The 19116-nt window shown below is 45.6% G+C and overlaps 1 protein-coding gene across 2 annotated transcripts in view; it reads right to left on the reverse strand.

Moving 5' to 3' along the window:
- The window catches only part of phrf1 (PHD and ring finger domains 1), an 88367-nt gene extending 85657 nt beyond the window's left edge, over positions 1 to 2710 (reverse strand). The window contains exon 1 of one of the 2 annotated variants that reach the window (XM_078220845.1): positions 2552 to 2710. The gene's annotated coding sequence lies outside the window, so the exon portion shown is untranslated. The remainder of the gene's footprint in view (positions 1 to 2551) is intronic. The other variant, XM_078220846.1, reaches the window with a different exon arrangement.
- Positions 2711 to 19116: the final 16406 nt, after the last annotated feature.

Genomic DNA, 19116 nt, shown 5'->3' on the forward strand with positions numbered 1-19116 from the left:
ATCTTATTGAAACTTACAGGATACTGCAAGGCCTGGATAGACTGGACGTGGAGAGAATGTTTCCACTAGTAGGAAAAACTAGAACCAGAGGGCACAACCTCAGGCTAAAGGGACGATCCTTTAAAACAGAGATGAGGAGGAATTTCTTCAGCCAGAGAGTGGTGTATCTGTGGAACTCTTTGCCGCAGAAGGCTGTGGAGGCCAGGTCATTGAGTGTCTTTAAGACAGAGATAGATTAATACGGGGATCAGGGGTTATGGAGAAAAGGCAGAAGAAAAATAACAGCCATGATTGAATGGCGGAGCAGACTCGATGGGCCGAGTGGCCTAATTCTGCTCCTATGTCTTATGGTCTGAAACAAAAATAGAAAATGCTGGAAATTTTCAGCAGGTCTGACAGCATCTGTGGAGAGGGAATATACAGCCAACGTCGAGTCTGGATGACCCTTCGGCATAGTTCCATCATAACCTCCCTGCTCTTATATTCAATGCCTTGGTTAATAAAGGCAAGTATCCCATATGTCTTCTTAACCCTTTTGTCTTTTGATTCCCTTTTCTCTCACCTCTAGCTTCCATTGATTATGTTTTTTTGAAAAGAGACCCCAAATTAATACATAGACAGATGCTTTACAGATCCCAGACATGTATATTACATAGAAAATTTCCATATGCATGTTACAGAGACCCCCAACCATATAAAGTCATTTATGGCACACTATCTAGCACAAATTCATGCTGTTCCGCTGTGGCCATGATGTGGAGATGCCGGCGTTGGACTGGGATGGGCACAGTAAGAAGTCTCACAACACCAAGTTAAAGTCCAACAGGTTTATTTGGTATCTCTTTGGTGATCACCTGATAAAGGAGCAGCGCTCCGAAAGCTCATGATACTAAATAAACCTGCTGGACTTCAACCTGGTGTTGTTAGACTTCTTACTGTTTCTCTGTAGAGCAGTCCAATGGGTCCCAGTCCATCTCTCTATCCCAGTATCCCTGCAAGTTGCCCATCAAATTTCATTTTAAAATCATTTTCACCATTTCCACTACCTTAATTTGCAGCAAGTTTCAGGTCATTATCATTCACTGTACAACAATGTTCTTCCTCATCTCCTCCCTTCTCTCTTGCCCAAAACCTGGGTTCGATTCCCGGCTTGGGTCACTGTCTGTGTGGAGTTTGCACATTCTCCTCGTGTCAGCGTGGGTTTCCTCCGGGTGCTCCGGTTTCCTCCCACAGTCCAAAGATGTGCGGGTTAGGTTGATTGGCCATGCTAAAATTGCCCCTGGGATGCGTAGATTAGAGGGATTAGCGGGTAAAATATGTAGGGATATGGGGGTAGTGCCTGGGTGGGATTATGGTCGGTGCAGACTCGATGGGCCGAATGGCCTCTTTCTGTACTGTAGGGTTTCTATGATTTCTATGAACCTTGAATCTTGTCCACTGGTCCTTGGGCAGCACAGTAGCAAGCACTGCTGCCTCACAGGGCCAGGGACCTAGGTTCAATTCTGGCCTTGGGTGACTTATCTGTCTGGCGTTTGCATGTTCTCCCCGTGTCTGCGTGGGTTTCCTTCAGGTGCTCCAGTTTCATCCCACAGTCCAAAAATGTGTACGTTAGGTGGATTAGATTAGCCATGGCAACTGCACAACGTTATGGGGACAGGGCAGAGCCTGAGTGGGATGCTCTTTCGGCAAGTTGGTGCAGACTCAATGGCCCAGATGGTCTCTTTCTGCACTGTGGGGAATTCAATATCTAAAGAGAACAGCTTTTCCGTATCTACCTTAACTAAACCTGTCATAACCTTGTACTCCTTTATTGAATCTCCCATCAACTTCCTTTGCTCCAGAAACAACAATCCCAGCTTCTCAAACCTAACCTTGAAGCTAAAATCCCTGGAACCATTTGGCAAATCTCCTCTCAAGGACCTTCACAGCCTTCATAAAATGTGGTGATCAAAACTGGTTGTGGCCTTAACAGAACTTTATAAAGGTTCAACATATGTTATGTAGACACTCCAGAGATGTAATTTAGAGACCCTTTGAAATATGTAGGCACTTTAAACAGAAACTCTATAAATAGAGATTTTCTACAGAAATTCCAAATATATGTATTTGAGAGTGGGAGACAGACAGTGCGTGCCTGGGGGCAGTTGCTGCAGGTTGAGGGATCCCACATAACTCTGTGTGTGTGAGCAGGGAGGCCTGTTTATTTTGGTGTGAGCCTGGGATTGGAGTTCCTGCAGTGTCCCCCCTCACAGGGACAGAGATTACAGCCCAGAGTTAGGCCTCCACCACGGAGTCTCTTTTCCTCGTCCTCACCTGCCCGACTCCCACACAGCAGAGAGCTCGGGCTGGTGAAGGCGGGGGGGTCCTGGCACTCTACTCCCGGGCTTCCCCACCTCCAGGTCTTTGGCAGTGACCGCGGCCTCTGGATTACTCTGTCACCCAGGGCAGTGTAGGCCTCAGGCTGTGCCGTCCTAAACAAGTGGACCGGTCGGGCTTTTGGCTCTCCCCCGCCACCCCTTCCCCGGGTCGGCCGGCCACCTCACCCGCTCACCTCTCTTCGTTCCCAGGTCCCCGCGGGGTGGAAGCTCCAGGGGCGCTCACTCCTGTCAGTCAGTCGCCACACGGGCCCCTCAGCAAACGCAGCGCCTCGGCGCCGCACCGAGAGCGGGTGGCGGAAACAGCCGAGCGGCCTCGGCGCCTCACCGAGAGCGGGTGGCGGAAACAGCCGAGCGGCCTCGGCGCCTCGCCGAGAGCGGGTGACGAGGATAGCCGAGCGGTCCCAGCGACCGAGAGCGGGAGCCGGAAATAGCCGAGCGGTCCCGGCGCCACACAGTGATGGGGGGGGGAATGACGGAAATATCCGAACGGTCCCGGGGCCCGAGAGCGTGTGGCGGAAAGGCCCGAGCGGTCCCGATACTTCGGTACGTGCTCCACCGTGTTGACGTCATTGGGTTAATCGAGGCTGCGCGGAAAGAGCCTCTCTGGAATGTTCTTGAACTCTCTTTATATCAGCAACAACAACAACTTCCATTTATATAGCGCCTTTAATGTAATCATAGCATTTTAACACAAAGTAGGACACAGATATTAAACAAGAGGCTGAGAGAAGCAATAGAAAGGGAGAAGCAGCTCTTATTTATTACTCTTTGATTTGATTTTATTATTGTCACGTATTAGCAAACAGTGAAAAGTATTTTATATCTAAGGTTTATTTATTAGTGTCACGAGTAAGCTTACATTAACGCTGCAATGGAGTTACTGTGAAAATCCCCTAGTCACACCACACTCCGGCACCTGTTCGGGTACACTGAGGGAGAATTTAGCATGGTCAATGCACCCAACCAGCACGTCTTTCGGACTGTGGGAGGAAACCAGAGCACCCGGAGGAAACCCACACAGACACGGGGAGAATGTGCAAACTCCACACAGACAGTGACCCACAGTCCAAAAAGTGTGCTGGTTAGGTGCACTGGCCATGCTTAATTCTCCCTCAATGTACCCGAATAGGCACTGGAGTGTGGCGACTAGGGGATTTTCACAGTAACTTCTTTGCAGTGTTAATGTAAACTTACTTGTGACACTAATAAATAAATAATAGCATGTCCAAGGTTCCATTAGTTTCCTTCCCACTGATATGCAGGCTCTTTGGTTCCTTCTGACATTACGGGGAGAACGAGCAACTGGCGTTGTGAGGCAGGGACCCGGGTTCAATTCCCGGCTTGGGTCACTGTCTATGTGGAGATTGCACATTCTCCCCGTGTCTGCGGGGGTTCCCTCCGGGTGGTCCGGTTTCCTCCCCAGTCTGAAAAAGGTGCTGGTTAGCTGCATTGACCCGAACAGGCATCGGAGTGTGGCAACTAGGGGAATTTCACAGTAAATTCATTGCAGTGTGAATGTAAGCCTTACTTGCGACTAATAAATAAACTTTACTATTTTACTTTACTTTACTTTTTCCCTGGTCTGTCTCAATTCTATAAGATCTCAGTTGTGGAGCCCTTTCTATTACAATGCCTTCCTTCCGGTGATCTTGTATCCAACCTATCTCCCTGGGCTGAAGCACTTTCGAGCCTCGTGCACTATTCCTGAAGTTAAAATTAGGAGAAACTGTTGCTTCTCATTCTTCCCAAATTTCTGATAATCATCTGTGGTAATATTAGGTTGCAGTGTTTGTTGTAGAGCTGGATGTTGTGTTCGCAGCCGCCTTCCAATTTTTGATGGCAAGATTTTGAGAATCTGAATAATTTTTGGGTTGTCGTAGACAGGAGAAGTATAGGGAAATCCAGAAATTAGGGCTTAGGTAACTGAAAGTATGAATATCCTTCTCTTCCTTTCTTCCCCATGTATTTATCTTGCTTCTCCTTAAAAGTACCTAAGATCAGACATGCCAACTCACACAGAATTATCTTAGCAATTTAAACATCTGAATTAAATAATGAAGTCTCCACTGTCTCTAAATCATCAGATTCCTAATCTGATAACCAGTATTGTATGAAGAGAAATTTCTTCCAATTAAATATGGGAATGACTGAAGCCATTGTCATCTGTACCCATCACAAACTGCTTGCCTTTGCCACACACACCATCCCTTTCCCTGGTTACTGTCAGGCTGAATTATACAAAATTTGTGTCATGTTTGTGTCAGGATCGGTTGGCTCCATTGACTGGACGGCCGATTAGTGATGCAGAATGACACCAGTGGGTACTGGCTGAGGTTACTCATGAAGGCCCCACCTTCTCAACCTTACCTCTCATCTGAGGTGTGGTGACCCTCAGGTCAAATCACCACCAGTCAGCTCTCTCCTTCAAAAGTGGAGAGCAGCCTATGGTCCTCTGGGACTCAGGCGACCTTCATTTCACCTCTACACTTGATTATTGCAGTTCACTCCTGGCTGACTTCCCATATTCCACATTCTGTGAACTTGAGGTCATCCAAATTTCTTCTGCCCATTTCCTAAACTCACACAAAGTATTGTTCACCCATCACCCCTGTTCTCGCTGATGTGCAATAACTTCCACTTAATGCCTCAATTTTAAAATTCTTCAGACATGGTGGCACAACGGTTAGCACTGCTGCCTCACAGCGCCAGGGACCTGGGTTCAATTCTGGCCTCGGGCGACTGTGTGGAGTTTGCTCATTCTCCCCGTGTCTGTGTGGGTTTCCTCCGGGTGCTCCCACTGTCCAAAGATGTGCGGGTTAGGTTGATTGGCCATGCTAAATTGTCCCTTAGTGTTGGGGGATTAGCGGCGTAAATGTGAGGGGTTACGAGGATGGGGTGGGATTGTTGTCAGTGCAGACTCGATGGGCCAAATGGCCTCCTTCTACACTGTAGGGTTTCTATGATTCATAAGAACATAATAAATAGGAGCAGGAGTAGACCATTCAGCCCTTTGAGCCTGCTCCACCATTCAGTAAGACTGTGGCTGATCCAATTTTCTGCCTTGACTGCTTGTTCGTTATAACTCTTGACTCCCTCGTAGATCAAAAATCTGGCTAACTCAGCTTTGAATATATTTGATAATCCAGCCTCCATCGCTCTCGGGGTTCGAGAATTCCAAAAATTAACAATCCTCTGAGAGAAGAAAGCCTTCTTCAACTCCGTCTTAAATGGGCAACCCCTGATTCTGAAACTGATCCTCCTAGTTCTAGATTCCCCACGAGGGGAAACATTCCTTCAGCATCTACCTTGCATTCTCCAAGATGTAAAGGACCAACCTACACAACCTTTCCTCATAAGACAAACCTTCCACCCCAGCAATCAATCTAGTGAACATTCCCTGCACTACTTGCAGAGCAACACTCTTCCTTAAATAAGCGGATGAAAGCTGTATGCAATCCTTGAGGTTTCAGTCTGCCCAGGCCTCATCCCTCCCTTTCTCTGTAACTTCTTCCAGCCTCACAACTCTCTTCAATCTCAGTATTCCTCCAATTCTGATTCTAAATGCTGCACAGTTGGTAGCTGTACCTTCATCTTCCCAGGCTCAAAATTCTGGAAATCCCCCCCTTAAACCTCTCTCTCCTTTCGGATCCTCCTTAAAACCTATCTCTTTGATTACATTTTGGTCACCTGTCCTAATGGGATGTGGTGTCAAATTCCACATCATAAGACCATTCCTTCTTTTATCGCAATCTCGGGAGTTCAGAAAAACATTGTTTTCAAAGTTTATTTATTAGTGTCACAAGTAGGCTTACATTAACACTGCAATGAAGTTACTGAGAAAATCCCCTAGTTGCCACACTCTGGCACTTGTTCAGATATACTGAGGGAGAATTTAGCATGACCAATGCATCTAACCAGCGCATCTTTGGGCTGTGGGAGGAAACCAGAGCACCCGGAGGAAACCCACGCAGACACGGGGAGAATATGCAGACTCCGCACAGACGGTGACCCAATCCAGGGTCCCCGGAGCTGTGGGGTAGCAGTGCTAACTACTATGTTGTCCTAATATGGGTAAGAAGCGATATCATCTCTCCATCATCCGTTCCCATGGTACAAGTGACCAAATAGCAGCAGAGGCGATTCACAGGTGTGTGGGACTAACTGAATTGCTCTTAAAGAGAATAAACATAAATAGGATGGGGTAAGTGGCCTACTTCTGTGCTGTCGCCATTCAATGATTCTATACCAATAACAGCTGTCAAACTAGCATTATAAATTAGGTGTCGTACCAGTAACATCCAGGCATGGTCTCACCCACAAACATCAATTTTATCTAGTGTCTGCCACATCTGTTTGCTGAAATACTTCATTCTTTATTTAATAAACTGTTTTACTATGAAATTTACCATTTGTTCTTGTAAATAAACAAGAAATACTATGAAGCATCACAAAATACTAATCCTGGACAGTCTGGACCTTGCGCTGATATACACTCAATAATTATTAGTGATGGCCAAGTACCTCTATTGACTGACTGATTTCACAATCCAATCATCAAAGCATAGTTTTCCATGTTAGATCCAAGTGGTTTCCTTTTACTTTGTGATTCTTATGACCTCCAATAACTAATGCCTCAATTTTAAATTCCTCAATCTCTTTTTGAAATCCCTTCACCATGCACCTTGCCTCTCCCTATCTTTGTAATTTCACCCAGGCCCAGAACCCTCTGGGATATCTGCACTCCACCAATCCTGATCTCTTGAGCATCACCAGTATTATTGCAGCACCATTGTCAGTTCAGGTTGCTGGGCATCTGAAGTACTTTGCTTTTTCACAGGTCAGGATTATTCTGAATGCCTATCATAGAAATCATAGAAACCCTACAGTGCAGAAGGAGGCCATTCGGCCCATCGAGTCTGCACCGACCACAATCCCACCCAGGCCCTATCCCCCACATATTTACCTGCTAATCCCTCTAACCTACGCATCTCAGGGGCAATTTTAACCTGGCCAATCAACCTAACCCGCACATCTTTGGACTGTGGGAGGAAACCGGAGCACCCGGAGGAAACCCACGCAGACACGAGGAGAATGTGCAAACTCCACACAGACAGTGACCCGAGCCGGGAATCGAACCCGGGACCCTGGAGCTGTGAAGCAGCAGTGCTAACCACTGTGATACCGTGCCGCCTATGGAGAGAGAGAGAGAGCACAGACTCATCCAAGAAATTATAGCCCAGGTTCAGTTGCTGATGGTCTAGTGCTATTATCACTAGACTATTGATCCAGAAGCTCGGCTAATGTTCTGGGGACTTGAGTTCGAATCCCACCACGGCAGATGGTGGAGTTTGAATTCAATAACAAATATCTGGAATTAAGAATCTCCTGATGACCATGAAGTCATTGTCCAAAAGGGAAAATGCTGGAAAATCTCAGCAGGTCTGGCAGCATCTGTATGGAGAGAAAAGAACTGACGTTTCGAGTCCAGGTGACCCTTTGTCAAAGCGGGAATCATTATGAAATCATTGTCGATTGTCGGAGAAATCCATCTGTTTCACTAATGTCCTTTGGGGAAGGAAACCTGCCAGCTTTACCCTGTCTGGCCTACATGTGATTTCAGAGCTACAGCAATGTGGTTGACTCTCAACTGCCCTCAGGCAACTAGGGATGGGCAATAAAATGCTGGCCAGCCAGCATGTCCTGCGAACAAATAAAAATAAATATTATAGAGAGTTCAGGTTAAAGAGAGCAAGGTCCAACTAATCCTACGTAGCTGTGTTTATTTTAAAGTGTGGGATCCATCAACACAGAGGGTGGAGTTCATAGAGTCTGGATATCCAACTTTTCTGCAGTTTTGGGGACCTAAATCTGTGCCGAGAGCAGAGTTCCTGAAGGGTGAGATTTGGAGAGCAGGTTTGTACAATGGGTTAGGCATTGGTTGTTTACCTTTGTAACATGGGCATTAATCCAAGATACATTAGCTGTGGAGTTTTTGGAGCCTCAGTTCCTGGTAGGGCTGGACACATATTACAATCCTGACATAACTGGCAGTTTACCTTCCTTGGTTGGTTGAGTAGGCGGGAAATGGCGAGGGACACGTGTGGGGTTAACAGGTAGGTTTTAAAGTGTATTATGAGGCATTTTAGATGCAGTAATCTAGTTTTTGTTAAGATCTCTGACCTGTGAGAGATTGAATAATCCTCTAATGAAGTTAATAAACCGACTGTCAATCTATATTGCTTTATATGTTTATTGTTGAAAAAAAAGCTTGCAACACATGATTTTTGTACCAAATCTCTCAATCGTTTAAAAGATTGTCCTTGATTTGTGAGGCAATGGGGTTGGCATCTCTGATGCTATTTTTAAAATTTATTTATTAGTGTCACAAGTAGGCTTACATTAACAATGCAATGAAGTTATTTGAAAATCCACTAGTCGCCACACTCCGGCGCCTGTTCGGGTACAATGAGGGAGAATTTAGCATGGCCAATGTACCTAACCTGCACGTCTTTCGGACTGTGAGAGGAAACCGGAGCACCCGGAGGGAGCCCACGCAGACAAGGGGAGAACGTGCAGACTCTGCACAGACAGTGACCCAAGCCAGGAATTGAACCCAGATCCCTGGCGCTGTGAGGCAGCAGTGCTAACCACTGTGCTACCGTGCCGCCATTTGCCTTGGTGGCAAGTTTCACCTTCTCACCACTTTCTGGGTAAAAATGTTTCTCTGAATGAATAAGGGTTAGAGGTGATTTGATTGAAGTTTTCAAGATATTAATGGGAACAGGTAGGGTAGATAGAGAGACTGTCTCTGCTGTTTGAGAATCAAGGACTGACCTTTCAGGAGGCAACTTAGGAAACACCTCTAAAGGCAAAAGGTGGTGAAGTTTAGAAATCTCTTCCATACTTCCCACTCCTCCTACGCTGGAAAACTATTTTTAAACTATTTTTTAAATGTTCCTTTTGTCCAAGTCTCTCCCACGTTATTCACAAATGTTACCCTCCCAGTGTGCCTTCAGGCACCCCTCTCTGTTTCCCATTCCTGTTTGTCTTTCCTTCTGAAGAGCCTTGAGTTTTTTTTTATATTCAAGGCACTACATTAGTGCAGCTTGTACCAATTGTCTCGAATCAAAGGACAAAAGCAAAATGTTTTCCACATAAACATATCCGACCATTTCCGCAGTGTGGAACAGTGAGGACGGCAACTGAATGGCAAAGTAGATGATATTGTTCAGTCCCAGAACTGCACTTTCCCTGAGCAGCACAAAGTCAATTAACGAATTCTCTGCTCCAGCTCTGACTAAGGGTTACCCAGGCTCGAAACGTTGGCTCTATTCTCTCTCCACAGATGCTGTCAGACCCTGCTGAGATTTTCCAGCATTTTCTGCTTTTGTTTTTAGGTTCCAGCATCCGCAGTATTTTGCTTTTAAATCAACTAACTAACTGATAACCACACTCGCTATGTTCAACTATCCTCTGCATAACATGGGTGCCACCCGCGAGAGATAAACATGATGCTGTTTGCTTCGTCAAGGAATGAGAAAAACACAATTAAATACGTACAACAACTGCAGCGGGTAGAAGGAGTTAAGATGCAGATCAGCTATGATCTGACTGAATCATAGAACAGGCTCGAATGACCTCTTCATGACCCCATGTGCCTTTCTGAGTATAGGCGATCAACATTTTGGGAACATCCTGTCTGTATTGTTAGTTCATCCTGGTAATGCAAGGTTGTCCTAGGAAGTTTCTCCATGGGGGAATGACTGCTGTGTCAGAGTAATTGTTTCAATGCAGAGCTATTTTGAACCCAACGATGTGTTTCAAATGTCTCAAATCATTGAGATATTTTCTACATTCCGCAGTATGATGTTGAAAAAAAAATTCGTCGTGAATTTCCTGCACTGTAATTTATTTTCGCACAACCCTGAACTTTCTGTGAGCAACTCTGGCTCCCTTCTCTGACTCCTGGTTTCCTGCTGTTTTAAATATTTGACATCAATGAAATCCCTCTTTCTGGCTACCACTGACTAAAAAACTTTGGAACAGCAAGCGAGCAGAGTTATGGCAATAATTCATCGAGGAGACATGGGAGAGCTGGACAATTCAGTGAGTGGTGTTACACCAACATTCCCACACGATGAGACTCGGTGACCCAGTCAAGTCTCTGGGCACTACCAGCACCGCCCTGTCTTCAAACAAATTGCAAATGACTTGTAACCCATCAAAGAGACAAATAAACAGCAACAGGCTGGAGCTACAGACATTTCACTGCGGGATATGTTAATATTCTATCTTTAATTATCACATGTACGGCTCCAAAAGATTGTCTCAAACTGGTGTCAACTCTGGCACCATCCGAACAAAGTGGATTTTTTTTTTGCTTTTTGTCAGATAGTGTTGTTACCCCGGGGCGGAATTTAATAAGAGGAACGTGGGTCCCAGTGGTGGAGGGAGGTGGGAACCACTTCTGCTTGCATGTCGGAAGCTGATACATACAAAATTAAAATGGAAAGGTTGGATATCTGGTATGGGAGACATGCGATTATGCAGCGAAGGCGGGTATCATTGGTGGTCCCCCCCATAAGGTGACAGTGCAGATATGGTAAAGAGCCTCCTGACTATACAGCGAGACCCTGTATCACGGCCATAACTACTCTGCTCAATTCCATTCTGTCAATTTGTTCCATTTCTTGCTGCAACTCGTCAACACCCTCTCTCCCCCCGAACCATCCCCCCATCACTTCCGCGAGGGCGCACCTCTCCCAATCTGGGCTGTCCCACATCACAACCAAGCCCCTTTAGCTTCACATGTGTCTCAGCCTAGTCAGAGTCTCCACCAGGTGATTTGACAGCACCTTCCTGCAGATTCGCCAGGCAGCCTGGGAAGGGTGGGGGGAGGTGTTCTCTCCTACAGATGGGAACAGAAGACCTTTCAGCCTTACCAAGGGTTGGATGAATATCACAGAGGGGGTGAGCAATGCTGGGGTCCAGTGAAGGAGAAAGGTCATTGCCAATCCACCTCTACTTTCTCAGAAGACGAAGGAAATTTGGCATGTCAGCTGCTGCTCTCACCAACTTTTACAGATGCACTATAGAAAACATTCTTTATCACAGCTTGGTGTGGCTCCTGCTCTGTCCAACACCGCAAGAAACTACAAAAAGCCGTGAATGTAGCCCAATCCATCACGCAAATCAGCCTCCCATCCATTGACCCTGTCTACACTACCCGCTGCCTCGGAAAAGCAGCCAGCATAATTAAGGACCCCATGCACCCCGGACATTCTCTCTTCCACCTTCTTCCATTAGGAAAAAGATACAAAAGTCTGAGGTCACATACCAACTGACTCAAGGACAGCTGCTTCCCTGCTGCTGTCAGACTTTTGAATGGACCTACTTCGTATTAAGTTGATCTTTCTCTACACCCTAGCTATAACTGTAACACTACATTCTGCACTCTCTCGTTTCCTTCTCTATGGGTGGTATGCTTTGTCTGTATAGCGCGCAAGAAAAAATATCTTTCACTGTATGTTAATACATGTGACAATAATATCATATCAAATCAAATAAAATCAAAGGATAAGCGAATGTCTATAGTGGATCCACCAAATTAAACTTGTCAAGAAGATAGGCAATGATATGAGCACTTCTGTATTCTCACTCACTTTCCCATCTCCTCCCATTTGCACCTGGACTCCTGTTAACTCAAAAATAAGTTTGGAGCAATGGCCAGCAATGGAACAAGAATCACCCTCTACCCCTGAAACCCCTCCACCATCCTTCTACCCCCGTTGAACCTCTCACTACCACTCTTGACCCTGTGGCAGTGGGTATGAATCTGTCTCCTTTGACCCTATTCCCCCCACTCCCCCACCCTTCACTGTAGACATTTATAGGAACTAGGAGTGGGAGTAGGCAATTCAGCCCTTCCAACCCGCTCCGCCATTTACCATGATGATGTTTGATTTTATCCTGATCTCAAAACCACTTTCCTGCCTGCTCCCCATAGCCCTTTATCCTGCTTTTCATCAGAAACATACCCATCTCTTTCTTGAATCTGTTGATTGATTCTGCCTCCACTGCACTCTGGGGCAGTGAGTTCCACAGATTCACAACCCTCTGAGAGAAGCAGTTTCTCTTTATTTCAGTTTTGAACTTACTTCCTCTCACTTTATATTTATGACTCCTTGTTCTAGACTATCCCACTAGGGGGAACATCTGTTCAACATCCACCTTATCAATTCCTTTTAGCATTTTATGTACCTCAATCAGATGCCCCCTCATTCTTCTGAACTCCAGTACAAGCCCAAGCTATTCAACTGCTCCTCGTACAACAGTCCTTTCATCCCTGGAATGAATCTGGTGAACCCCCTCTGAACTGCCTCCAGTGCCACCACATCCTTCCTCAAATAAGGAGACCAAAACTGGACACAATACTCCAGGTGTGGTCTCAACGCCTTATACAATTGTAACAACACTTCTTTACTTTTAAAGTCCAGTCCTTTTGCAATAAGTGCCAAGATTCTGTTTGCCTTTCTTATTATATGCTGCACCTCCATATCCACTTTCTGAGATTTGTGCACAAGGCCACTCAGATCCCTCTGCACTGACACACTTTGAATCTGCTTCCCATTTAAATAATAATTCGCCCTTTTACTTTCTCCGGCCAAAATGGATAACCTTGCACCTATCCACATGAAATTCCATCTGCCAGATTCTGGCCCATTCTCCTTGCCTATCCATGTTAATCTGTAAACCCTTATCTCCTCATCACAGCCTGCTTTCCCACCTATTTTCCCACCTATCATCCATGAATTTTGTTATGTTACACTCTGTCCCTGCTTGCAGATCATTTCTACAGATTGCAAATAGTTGAGGTCCAAGAACTGAACCCTGCAGCACCCCAATAGTTACAGTTTGCCACCCAGAGAAGGGCCTATTTATCCTGACCCTCTGTTTTCTGTCAATTTCTCTTCTGATTCTAGACTAGCTCCCCCTGCCGCCAGCCCCCCCCCGCCCCACCCTCCCCCCGCCTCGCACCCCAACCCCCATGCATTGTCCTTGATGTGTCCTTACAATCCCTTGACCGGTTCTTGAAGATCTTCCATTATTCCTACCTCCAGCTGGACCTTCTCCATGCCACATCAGCCTCCCTGCTGGAATTGGACCTTTCCCATGACAGACAACTTCCTCAATTCGACAACCAGGACCCAACATTAGACATTGTACAATCTGTCCCCCCGACCCTCCAACCAAGCTGGCAATCTCATGCTCCTCTCCCTGTGCTGCAGATTTCCACAGAAACAATCGCTCATCTCAGATCATCTCAGATCATCAGATCATCTCAGATCCAAATGGAAAAACTCAACTAGTGCAAGCCACCTTTGAACGGCCATGAAACAGGCGGTTTGGGATTCCCATGTTCCACTGACTTAATCTTGAAGGTAGGATTTAATTTGAAAAAGTTTTAAAATGATGAAATATAAATGTGTCGAGGCCTGACTCACCACTGAAATGCTGCTAACCTAACCTTCATATCACATTGGGAAATCATTAGGAAACTGAGATTTCAGCTCCTCCTGCTCAGTTAAGATCCCCACCACTTGCCACATTTCCCACAATTACAGGCCCCATTAAATATTGGCCACTGTATGTGGATATGGGTGGGGCAATGGAGACCAATTTCCTTGTACATTGTTCTTTCATTTAAAAAAATGTATTATCAGCATTTGGGCATCACAGGCAAAGCTGACATTTGCCCATTCTATTCACCTTGAAAAAAGATGGGAGTGTGTCTTCATCTTAAAGTACTGTTAGCCGGTTTGTGTAGCTGAGTGTCTTTCTGAGCCTTGTCAAAGGTCAGTTAAGAGTCAAGCATGTTGGCATGAGACTTGAGTCACAATTAGACCCAGAGGAGGTCAGGATAACAGATTTCCTTCCTGGAGGAAGGATTTTGGGTTGGGTCTTTGCAACAATCTCACAGCTTCACGGTCACTTGACCAGATTTTTATTTCCAGATTTTTAAAATTGAAGTAATCATAGAATTCCCTACAGTGCAGAAGGAGGCCATTCAGACCATCATGTTTGCACGGACAACAATCCCACCTAGACCCTATCCCCATAACCTCACATATTTGCCCCGCTAATCTCTCTAACTTATGCATCCCGGGAACGCTAAGGGGCAATTGAGCATGGCCATTGCACCTAACCCGCACATCTTTGGACTGTGGGCGGAAACGGGAGCACCCAGAGGAAACCCACACAGACACGGGGAGAATGTGCAAATTCCATACAGACTGTGACCAAAGCCGGGAATTGAACTCAGGTCCCTGGAGTTGTGAGGCAGCAGTGCTAACCACCATGCCGCCCATTTAAAATTCTGAAACTGTCATGGTGGGTCTTAATCTCATGTTCTCTGGATCATTAGTCCAGCAATAGAAGTACAATACTATCATACTCAGTATAACCTGCTGGAACAAAAGTAAAATACAGTGGATGTTCAAAATCTGAAATTAAAAACAAGAAATGCTGGAAATGCTTAGCAGGTTAGACAGCATCGGTGGAGAGAGAAAAATGAGAGTCAACATTCCAGGGGTGTGACCTTACAACAGAATCAAACTGCTGGGATCTGGAATTGTACCCCATCCACACTCATGGGATGTTACTTTTCTCCTCAGCTCGCTGTCAAAGGCTGATTGTAAGAGTTTTAACAACACCAGGTTAAAGTCCAACAGGTTTATTTGTAGCAAATTCCATTAGCTTTTGGAGCGCTGCTCCTTCATCAGATGGAGTGGATATCCGCTCTCAAACAGGGCACACAGAGACACAAAATCAAGTTACAGAATACTGATTAGAATGTGAATCTCTACAGCCAACCAGGATTTAAAGATACAGACAATGTGAGTGGAGGGAGCACTAAGCACAGGTTAAAGAGATGTGCATTGTTTCCAGACAGGACAGCCAAGGCTGATTGTCACAGGGATCATTCTAATAGTGTCTCTTCCCCACCCTAGGCATCTCCGGTGAGTGAAGATTGGTTGGAGGCCCACCAAGGAACTCACATCTGGACAGAGTGACCATTTAGGGCGGCACGGTGGCACAGTAGTTAGCGGTGCTGCCTCGCAGCGCCAGAGACCTGGGTTCAATTCTAGCCTCGAATGATTGTCTGTGTGGAGTTTGCATATTCTCCCCGTGTCTGCGTGGGTTTCCTCTGGGTGCTCCGGTTTACACCCACAGTCCAAAGATGTGCAGGTTAGGTTGATTGGCCATGCTAAATTGCCCCTTAGTGTCAGGGGGACTAGCAGGGTAAATAGGTGGTGTTACAGGGTAGGGCCTGGGTGGGGATTGATGTTGGTGCAGGCTCGATGGGTCAAATGGCCTCCTCCTGCACTGTATGGATTTTATGATTCTAGGATTCTATGGTTCAGAGTAATATTTCTGACACAGAATCAGAAGGGACCTTCTGTGAGAGGCATTCGGTTACAACCAATCAAACAAAGAACAAAGAGAATTACAGCACAGGAACAGGCCCTTTGGCCCTCCAAGCCTGCACCAACCATGCTGCCCGAATGAACTAAAATCCCTACTCTTCTGGAGAAGCTAAAACCATGAGGAAGGTAATGGGAAATAGCTCAGCTACTGCTCCCAAGTAAATGGTTCATAGAACCTAATATGTAAATTTAATGGACAGACAGATTTTATGAATGTGCACTAGATGTAGGACCTTTATACCATGTCTGGTCGCTCACCGTAAATTAGATGAAGCTCTGTTTAAAAGGACAAAGATTTTGTCATCTAGTGCACAGCACAGTTCTTTTGAAGGTGGAATGATGTCCCTTTTAAAGCCACCATGTCAGATTGTAAATGTAGTCTCAGGGGCTATGGTTTGTTTGGAGACCATTGCTAATTGCAATCACAGCCACAGCTCAGTACATACCACTCTCACCTCAGAATCAGAATATTGTGAGGTCAAGTGCGAGTTTGGAAACTTCAGCACACAATCTAAGCAATACCACAGTGATGAGGGAATGCCAAACTGTCGGTTGAAAAGTTGATCCTCTGTAGTGGGTCTAAAGACCCATTTGAATAAGAACAGTAGAGTGCTCCCCAGTGTCCTGGACGATATTTATCCCTTAATCCATGCCTAAAAACAGATGCTTTGGCCATTTATTTCATTTCTGTCTGTGGGGTCTTGCTGTGCACAAATTGGTTTCCCCATTTCATGTATTACAACAGTAACTACACTTCATAACAGCTTCATTTTCTCTGTAAAAGCACTTTGGGATGTCCTGCAGTCGTGAGAGAGGTTTCATAAATGCAAGTTTCTCGCTTTCTTTCTTTGGAAAATTCAGGGCAGATCCTAGCTGTGACACAGAACCGCCCAGCGCTAAAACAAAGTGTGATGTCTGAAGTGTGAAGTTTTGTAAACAAAGCTTGCTCTTTTTCACATGTTAAGAGACGAATAGTCATTTGATAGTACTGAAAAAATAGACATACTATCAAAGCTTTCACCTTGCACTCATCAGGATAGCTGGCAAGAATACTCCAGCAGTAATGTGCGAACAATAATTTATATTGTATGAGAATAATATTGTATGATTTTAAAAATTTTTTCAGCAGTATTAGAGACAGCAATATTTGCATTGATTTAACACCTCAAAACATTATTAAAATGACTCAGCAACAACTTGAATTTGCATTGTGAATGTAAAAATTAATGTTAAAACAAAACTCCAAGGCACTTCAGCAGAGTAATCGGACAAAAATTGTCACCCAAGCAAAGGAGATCAGTTTTAAAGTTTTAAATTAGTCACAAGTAAAGCTTACATTAACACTGCAATGAAGTTACTGTGAAATTCCCCGAGTTGCCACATTCAGGTGCCTGTTCAGGTCAATGCACCTAACCAGCATGTCTTTCAGACTGTGGGAGGAAAGCGGAGAACCCGGAGGAAACCCATGCAGACACGGGGAGGACATGCACACTCCGCACAGACAGTGACCCAAGCCGGGAATCGAACCCAGGTCCGTGGCACTGTGAGGCAGTAGGAGAGTGTGATCTTTGGAGTGTATTAAAGTACGAGAGAAAGATATAAGCAACACTCTGAAAGCAGAACGCATGTGGGATACAAATGATCAGTTGGGTTCAAGTGAGTGTTGGCAGCGTGCCCAGCTCAGGGCTCTCATGATCCAGAGTTTCTGTCACCAGAACAACTCTGGAACAGAGCTACTGACTAATTCCACACTTGGGAATAAAGTTTGTCACATATTCCTTGCGTTTATAAAGAGAGCCATTCATTATCTCAGGACATCCCAAAATGTGTCTCAGCCAATGGGGGACATGCTTGCAGCTGCTGTTTGCAGATTAAGGAAACCAGGCTGAGGATTTTTTAAAAAATGATTAGCCTGTGTTGAAGTGGCACGGAAGCCGTTGAACTATAAATCTGGGAGTGGCCATCCGGTAACCAAACAGAAACAAGAAGCAGGAGCTGAGCTTTCTGTATCTGAATGTGATGACCTAGAGAAACCACCAGTGCAGGAGCAGAACTCACTGACTCACCCACACGTTAACCCTTGATCACACAATTAACTTTCATATCATCAGCACAATTCTCAGAAAATGCAGGAGGACCCTCTGTTTTCTCACATGGCGTTGCGTCTTTGGAACATATTAACAGCAGCGGTGAGTTTCGAAAGGAGCCAGATGGGGTTCAGTGTCTTAGATTATTCAACACTGGCTTAGGAACACTAGATGGGCTGAAGGTGTCAACCATGGCTAACTGGATAGGACTCTCGCCTCTGGCTCAGATGGTTCAAAGTTTTAATTCTATCCCAGAGATTTCAGGACAAGATCAAGGACGATACTCCAAGTGGAGTACTGAAGGAGTGCTGCACTGCTGAAGGGTCAGTACTGAGGAACTACTGCACTCTTGGAGGGGCAGTTCTGAGGGTGCTCTGTGATATCAGAGTGAAGGGAAGGTTGCACTGTCAGAGGGCTGGTTCTGAGGGAGGGTTGCACTGTCGGAGGGGTAATTCTGAGGGAGGGTTGCACTATCAGAGGGGTAGTTCTGAGGGAGGGTTCTGAGGCGGCATGGTGGCACAGTGGTTAGCACTGCTGCCTCACAGCGCCAGGGACCCGGGTTCAATTCTGGCCTCGGGTGTCTGTCTGTGTGGAGTTTGCACATTCTCCCCATGTCTGCGTGGGTTTCCTCTGGATGCTCTGGTTTCCTCCCACAGTCCAAAATGTGCGGGTTAGGTTGATTGGCCATGCTAAATTGACCCTAATGTCAGAGGGATTAGCACAGCAAATGCGTGGGGTTACAGGAATAGGGCCTGGGTGGGATTGTGGTTGGTGCAGACTCGATGGGCCAAATGGCCTCCTTCTGCACATTAGTAGTTCTACGATTCTACGATTCTACTCTGTGTTTCCTACATTATAACAGTCGCTGCACTTCTAAAGGTATTGCATTGGCTTTAAGAAGCTTTGGGAATGTCCTGAGGTTGTGAAAGGTGCTATATAAATGTAAGTCTTACTCCTGTCTGAAGCTATTAGTTGTATTATGAAACAAGATGTGTGAGAGAATGAATCAAATAGAAATGATCTTGTATCCCTTTAGATATAGCAATGAGGCCGAGATATTGAGATAGTAATTTATGCAGACTATACAGGAACTATTCATGGGGCGGGGCTGTATTTGGGATCCTCCTGTGTACTCTTTGCGCAGACTGGATGATGTGTAGCGGA

This window comes from Mustelus asterias, chromosome 9 (assembly GCF_964213995.1).
Source record: "Mustelus asterias chromosome 9, sMusAst1.hap1.1, whole genome shotgun sequence".
In the NCBI taxonomy this organism is placed as follows: Eukaryota; Metazoa; Chordata; class Chondrichthyes; order Carcharhiniformes; family Triakidae; genus Mustelus; species Mustelus asterias.